Raw genomic sequence first — 7,808 nt, 5'->3', positions numbered from 1 at the left:
GCTAGATGGGCAATTTTTCTCTCCTTTCTTGTAAATGGACACTACCCTGGATAATTTTAATACATCTGGGAATACTCCTTCAATTAGATATCTCCTTATACATTTAGTAAAAGGATATACTAGGTGCCCAATTATCTTTTTTAACATATTACAAGAAATACCATATATATCTTCACTATCAGAGGGCCTAAAATTATTTACAATAGTTAAAACAGCATCTGGTGTGACCTCTGTTAAAAGGAATTTATCTTTCAAGGAATAGTCTACATTATGATATTTAATGAGATCAGCTACAGTTTCTTGCTGCCTCCCTATGCTTTCCCTAATTTGGTTAACAGATTTTATACCGTAATTATTCAATTCATCTGCTGAAATTTCTACCTCAGCTTTCTGCTTGCTTTTGGCCACTGAATTTATTATAGTCCGTGCTTTTTTGCATTCATTTTTTGATGACTCAATGCTTATTAGGTTATGTTGTTTTTTGGCCTCATTTAAAGCATACTTATATTCCTTTTGTGCTCTTGTGTGTGTGTGAAATCTTATGGGACTTAACTGATAAGGTCATCAGTCCCTAAGCTTACACACTACTTAACCTAAATTATCCTAAGGACTAACACACACACCCATGCCTGAGGGAGGACTCAAACCTTCGCCAGGACCAGCCGCACAGTCCGTGAGTGTAGCGCCTTAGACCGCTAGGCTAATCCTGCACGGGTTTGTGCTCTTGAGTACCTTTGTTTAGCCACATCAGTTTTCTGAAGTCTGTAAGAATCTCTATACAACAACCACCTCCTTTTCATATTGGCTAGTTGAGTGGTATACCATGGATTCTTATCCCTATGTCTATTACTGTTACTTTTAGGGTTAACTATACATTTGTATTGAGGGCAGTTGGTCTCAAATATATTTAAGAAAGAATGAAAAAAATCTATCGGACAAAGTATTGGTAGAGCCCTGGGCATTATTGTTAAACATTTGTGACCAGTCACAATTGCTGAGTGAGACCATGAAATTACACAATTTTTCTTGCGTTATTGGTCTTGTGATGACTATTTTAGGTTCTTTAAACTCCTTATAGTCCATATTAGGCCTATCTGTACCTATCTTTACCCAAATTGAGTCATGGTCTGAGAAATTGAAGACAGCTACATCTGAGGGCAGTAACACTCTATTGACATTTGTAAGTATGTTGTCGAGACAAGCAGACTGTCTTGTGGGTTTGCAGTTCGTAAAAATGAAGTTGAATTGTCGTAACAGGTTTTTAAATTCATTTACGGTGTGCACATCTTTGTTTACATCAAATGTGGCATTGATGTCACCACCAATCACTATACTGTATTTCTTCCACTGAGGACTAAGAAAGAAATATAGTAAAGTCTCAAGTTTTTCTAAAAATATTAGTGGACTTCCGTCTGGTGATCTATAAAGAGATACAACAGCAATTTTTAAATGATACAGATATACACCTGTGGCTTCAAAATATATCTCACTGCACAGAAATCCTAGATCTAGTTCATTACTACAATTTATTAATTCTTTCTTAATGTAAATTGATACACCCCCATGAATATGCTGGCCGGCTGAATCGGCCGTGCGGTTAAAGGCTCTGCAGTCTGGAACCACAAGACCGCTACGGTCACAGGTTCGAATCCTGCCTCGGGCATGGATGTTTGTGATGTCCTTAGGTTAGTTAGGTTTAACTAGTTCTAAGTTCTAGGGGACTAATGACCTCAGCAGTTGAGTCCCATAGTGCTCAGAGCCATTTTGAACCATGAATATGCTGCTCTCTGCAAAAGCTGTTTGCTAAGTGGAAATCCTCTAGTACATGAAAAGATTTTTCATTTCCTTTACACCAGTGCTCACTTAAGCATAATGCATCAAATAAGTTCTCATTTGCAAATTCGTTTAAAAGTATGTGTTTTCCACTTACTGTTTCAATATTGAGATAACCTATCTTGAGAGACAAAGTTGGTGAGTAATTTTTTTTTTTTTTTTTTTTTTTTTTTTTTTTTTTTTTTTTTTTTTTTTTTTTTAATGGGGCAATCGTCATTACTTCTATATTTCTCTCTAATGTTGCCAACATTTATTATATTATTCTTATCTTTAATCTGGCCATTCAGTGTGAATCTGGGCAAACCTGTTAGTCTCAGCCCTTCTTTGCTACCTCTACAAAAGAGTTTTCCCTTAATCTAAGTGGTATTGAATCAGAACTATCGATTTTTGTTATGCATAACTCATTGGCTACTTTTATGATTTCACTACTCACATACTTCTTTCTGAGTTGATTCAGATGGAGACCATGAGCAGTGTGGAATCTTGTACCTAAATTAGTTATGTTTACAAAACAGACATTTTTAAAGTATTTACAAATTTTCTTCATTTCTTCATTTACTCTTCTCACTTCAACAGTCACACAAGACCAGGATGGAAGATCATGCTGACATGGTATTGAAAAGATGAGGATTTTCGTATTTTGTAGTTCCTGCAGTTTCTTCTTTAATGATAACAAGAAGTCTTTTCACTACATCATTTGATCCAGCCAGAAAAACTGCCAATTCCATAGCTTCTGCTGATGAAGAACCTGCTACAACATCTTTAAATTTTTGCTCTAGGTTTTATTGTGGCTGAGATATGGTGGCTTGACTTGTTCTCAACTATATATCTTAATTTCCTTCCTTGACTGTCTGCATATAAATGTATTTTCACAGGCCTAGGTCTGCAATTGTGGCTTGCTGCTTGGGGTTTTTGGTTTTATTACTTCTTTTGACAGTTGACATAATATTTTTACTGCAGCCATTATTCACTTCACTTCTATTGACAGTTGATGTAATATTGTTGCTACACCTATTACTCACTTCACTTTTATTAACCTTACTTGTGTTAAGCATCTTGACTTTTGAGTCTACTTTAATGTTTTTTCCTGTAGCATCAGCATGCTCAAGGACACTAAATCTGTTTTCCAAGGCTGGAAAGTTTACAGTGTCTCTACCGCATTTTGTGACAGGAACAGCCTGCCATTGTCTTTGTAGGTGGTCTACTGGCCTACATTGATTGCTTGGTTCTGTGTACAGGTCGCTAACCCCTTCTTGGGAAATTTATTTAATGGTTTTCGGAACAGGAACAGCAGTATCACATGGAATTGGATCTCCTTGGTGAAGTTTAGAAGCGGTAGTGCTTTCAGGAAGAGTTATTGTAGCATTTGATGATTGAGAATGTTCTGTATGATCTTCAAGAGCATCATCGTTACTATCTAAATCGAGAACTTCAAATCTATATGTTAGAGGGCTATTTGTGACCCTTCTTAGTATATTGTTAGGCCTTCCAAGTTTTTGTAAATTTCTCAATTCCTTTCAATGAGCAGTCCACCTTTGCGCATCGAAAGTGAAATTTTGTTTCACATTTTACACATGCTATACCACTTTTAGCGGTTTTCCTGCATTTTTTACAGTTGGTAACATATTTGTTACTGCTGGTTCTAGTATCATGATCAATTACAAGAGCACTGTTTGTTTTATGCTCACATTGATTGTTATTGATATATTTGTATTTCAAGGCGTGTACCTCTTCTAACAGCATAGTAATAATTTTGACTTAGCAGTCGCTCTTCTGTAGTGCTTTGTCTAGGCCATATTCATTACACCTTCTGCAACACCATTGATGGTGGTAAATATTTATAAAGCAGTATATAATGTGCTACTTGTATATACTAATTATATCTATGGCATAATATCTTTGTAAATGTACAAACACTGTCAATGTCCAAGATTGTAAACTTATTATGGACAAACAACAACAACAACAATGACGATGATGATGATGATGGTGATGATGACGTATTATTATCTATTTGGGCCTCTTATCAGTAAACAGTATTGAACAAGCAGTAAAGGAAACAAAAGAAAAATTCAAATTAGGAATTACAATTCATGGAGAAGAAATAAAAACTTTGAGGTTCGCCTATGACATTGTAATTCTGTCAGAGGCAGCAAAGGACCTGGAAGAGCAGCTGAATGGAATGGACAGTCTCTTGAAAGGAGGATACAAGATGAACATCAACAGAAGCAAAATGAGGATAATGGAATGTAGTCAAATTGAGTCGGGTGATGCTGAGGGAATTAGATTAGGAAATGAGACACTTAAAGTAGTAAAAAGGAGATTTGCTATTTGGGGAGCAAAATAACTGATGATGGTCAAAGTAGAGAGGATATAAAATGTAGACTGTCAATGGCAAGGAAAGCGTTTCTGAAGAAGAGAAATTTGTTAACATCGAGTATTGATTTAAGTGTCAGGAAGTCTTTTCTGAAAGCATTTGTATGGAGTGTAGCCATGTATGGAAGTGAAACACGCATGATAAACAGTTTAGACAAGAAGAGAATGGAAGCTTTTGAAATGTGGTGCTACAGAAGAATGTTAAATATTATATGGGTATATCGTGTAACTAATGAGGAGGTACCGAATAGAATTGAGAAGAGGAGCAACTTGTAGCACAACTTGACTGGAAGAAGGAATTGGTTGGTAGGACATGTTCTAAGGCATCAAGGGATCACCAATTTAATATTGGAGGGCAGCGTGGAGGGTAAAAATCATAGAGGGAGACCAAGAGATGAATACACTACACAGATTCAGAAGGATGTAGGTTGCAGTAGGTACTGGGAGATGAAGAAGCTTGCACAGGATAGAGTAGCATGGAGAGCTGCATCAAAACAGTCTCAGGACTGAAGACCACAACAACAACAACAACAACAACAACATCAGTAAACTTGCATCATCAACAGATGTCACCCTTTTTGTAGATGCCTCCAGTGACCTGGGTAAGTCATTTATGTATGTCAAAAATAGATATTGGCTAAACACTGAGCCATGCAGTACATCATATTTAATTTTTTCTTTTTCAAAATATAGTCATATTCCTATGAGGTCATTTGTTAAAGTGACCCTTAGTTCACTGTTCCTAGGAAAAAGACTCAATTTGTATGGAAAGATACCTTTAATGCCATACCATTTTGGTTTCCTTAGTGTAATTTTTTGATCTACAGCTGAAAAGCTTGGCAAGATACAGTAACTTTTCTTGTTTAATTCTACCAGCTCTGTGATCATGAGATCGTAAATTGGTTTCTCAGTAGGGAAGCCTTTACAGAACTGTTGTTAAAAGGTAATTCTCAAAAAGGTGGTTCAGTATTCTTTTGTGAACTACAATACTGACTTGAAAAATTTTTTTAACTTAGAAAATAGGAAAATTACTCTATAATTAGAGGTCACTTTCTTGATTCTGCTTTTATACAAAGGTGTTACTAATGCAATCTTCAGCTTATCAGAAAATATATCTTGACTCATGAACTCATTGCTAAGATAAATCAAGGGATGTGCTAACAAGTCATCAAAAGATTTTAGTTCTTGATTGAAATACTATCATAACCTGAAGAGCTACTTTTTTTTTAGTGACCTGGTTTAAGGAAGAAAATAAATTTGTCATCTACTGTGTGCTGTTGGTAAACTTCTTCCAGTTGTTAATCTAGTAAATTCTATCCTTATTGTGTTACTGAATTGGAATTTGTAATTCTGTTATATTATTCTATTCTCTTCTTAGCTGATCCTTAATGGTGGAGATGCTTTAATGCTGTCGATTCCCCATCAGTGGCAGGTAAGTCATTTATTATGGGGTCCACATCATTTCATGAAAGACAGATGGATTGAGAAACAAATTATTAATCACTTTTGCGTCATGTAATCCTATTCTAGTTAGGAATATCACTACTGGGATCAAACCAAAGCTAGACATCAGGAACTCTAGGTGTCCTCGATCAGAATTATATAAGGTGAAATCAACACACACACACACACAAACACACACACACACACACACACACACACACACACACACACACACACACACTCTCTCTCTCTCTCTCTCTCTCTCTCTCTCTCTCTCTCTCACACACTCTAAGGTACTAAGTTCAGTGATATGTTGCCTGGAGATGCAGTGGTTGACTATGCCACATGCAGTACTGCCAGCTAATGTTTAAACTTTGATCTAATTTGGATGTAATGCAAAAAGAATTGACAGCTTTGAGAGCTGCAGTTTGCAGTTAAAATGCTAGGGCTAGACCAGATGATTAGATTGCAGTCATGCATTCCAGAACAGTGAAAAGATTCAGGAGATAATACAAGTCTTACAGCTTCTGTCTGGCTGTCTCCTATAGCTTCAGTTATTTGGAGACTGTAGATCCTTCAAGAAGTTCAGAAGCAGTGTGACAACACAAGGGACAAGGCATAAGTTAAGTCTGCTAAGAAAAGTTTTAAAAAGACCAGAAAGATCCTATTGCTGCACAGGAGAGACAGGAGGACAATGACAGACACCTAGAATAGAGCTCTTTAAGAAGTGCTTACTAGGTAACTATTATTTTTAGGTCTAGTGCATGTCTCAGCAAATCACATGTGATTTAAACTCTATGGTGAAGGATCTTCAAAAAGAAAATTATATAATAATAGTAGTGGGGGAAGGAAGGGCAAGTAAGGTGACCTACCTGAATTACAAAATTGAGGAGGACATCAGGCACTTGCTGAGAATGCACTTCACACTAATGTATAAATTGTGTCATGCTTTGAGCTGTATGACAGGTCCTGGACAAAGTGTTCTATGGATTGTGTTAATGCTACAGAGCTTGAAAAATCAGCGAGAGGACAGAGATGTTCACACATTGATTTGACCTGTGCATCACCATTCTTTTCACAGCATATAGAAGGGTTAACATCTGGATGCTTCTGACAAGTAGCTATTTGCACAACTAATTGCCAAAGAGTCCAGTCTGACCATCATAGTAGCGATTCTATCCTAGTTATCCCCTGTTTGTTCCCTTGGCCCTGTTTTTAGTGTGTGTGTGTGTGTGTGTGTGTGTGTGTGTGTGTGTGTGTGTGTGTGTTTTGTGTTTTGTGTTTTGTGTTTGTTTTTCATGTCCCTGTTGCCATGCAATATACATCATTGAACATTTACAGGTAACATCAACTGCTACAGTCATTAGTATGACTGTTGCAAGCACACGGGTCACTACATACAGTCAATCACAGACATGGCTTGTGCAGTGGCAGTGTACCCAAATACAGAGATGGCAGGTGGCCATCTGATGTAGGTATTAGGTGACGTCAGTAGCGCTCATGCTCAACATTTTCACCAGGAGAGATTTCCAGGATGAAGGTCCCTGGCAGTAAAACATCTGAAGCCACTGATCGTAGCCTTCGGGAACATGGGGCATTGAAGCCTGATACTCACAACAATGGAAGGTCTAGAAGGACAAGGACACTGTCAAGGGGAAGTGGCAATTCTTCATGCAGTTGACATTGAGCCTAGTTTCAGTACAAAACATGTAGCTGCAACACTGAATGTTGATGACATAACTGTCTGGCAAGTGTTACACAAGGACCAGCTGTATCTGTACGATTTAAAGCATCAGCAGACACTATCAGCAACTGATTTTCCCACACAGGTACTCTTCTGTGAATGGTTTATTCAACAAAGTGTCAAGCCTAATTTTAGTGCAACAGTGCTGTCCACAGATGAGGCATCATTTCAACGAAAAACGGGATGTATGGGCAGCTGTCAATCCACAAGCAACTGTTGAAGCAAGTCAACAACAAAGATTAGCAGTCAATGTTTGTGCCAGAATTCCACCCAGGCTCAATGGACAAAGTAATCATAATTTCATGTATAATGCTCTACCAATTTGCAGATGTGCCTTTAGCTGTTCGACAAAATGTACTAATGCATTATGGAACACCTCCTCATTTTAGTGTTCATATCCATTGGCTTCTAC

The sequence above is a fragment of the Schistocerca serialis genome, chromosome 2 (assembly GCF_023864345.2).
Source record: "Schistocerca serialis cubense isolate TAMUIC-IGC-003099 chromosome 2, iqSchSeri2.2, whole genome shotgun sequence".
Lineage (NCBI taxonomy): Eukaryota > Metazoa > Arthropoda > Insecta > Orthoptera > Acrididae > Schistocerca > Schistocerca serialis.
Note: the sequence above shows the minus strand (reverse complement) of the source record.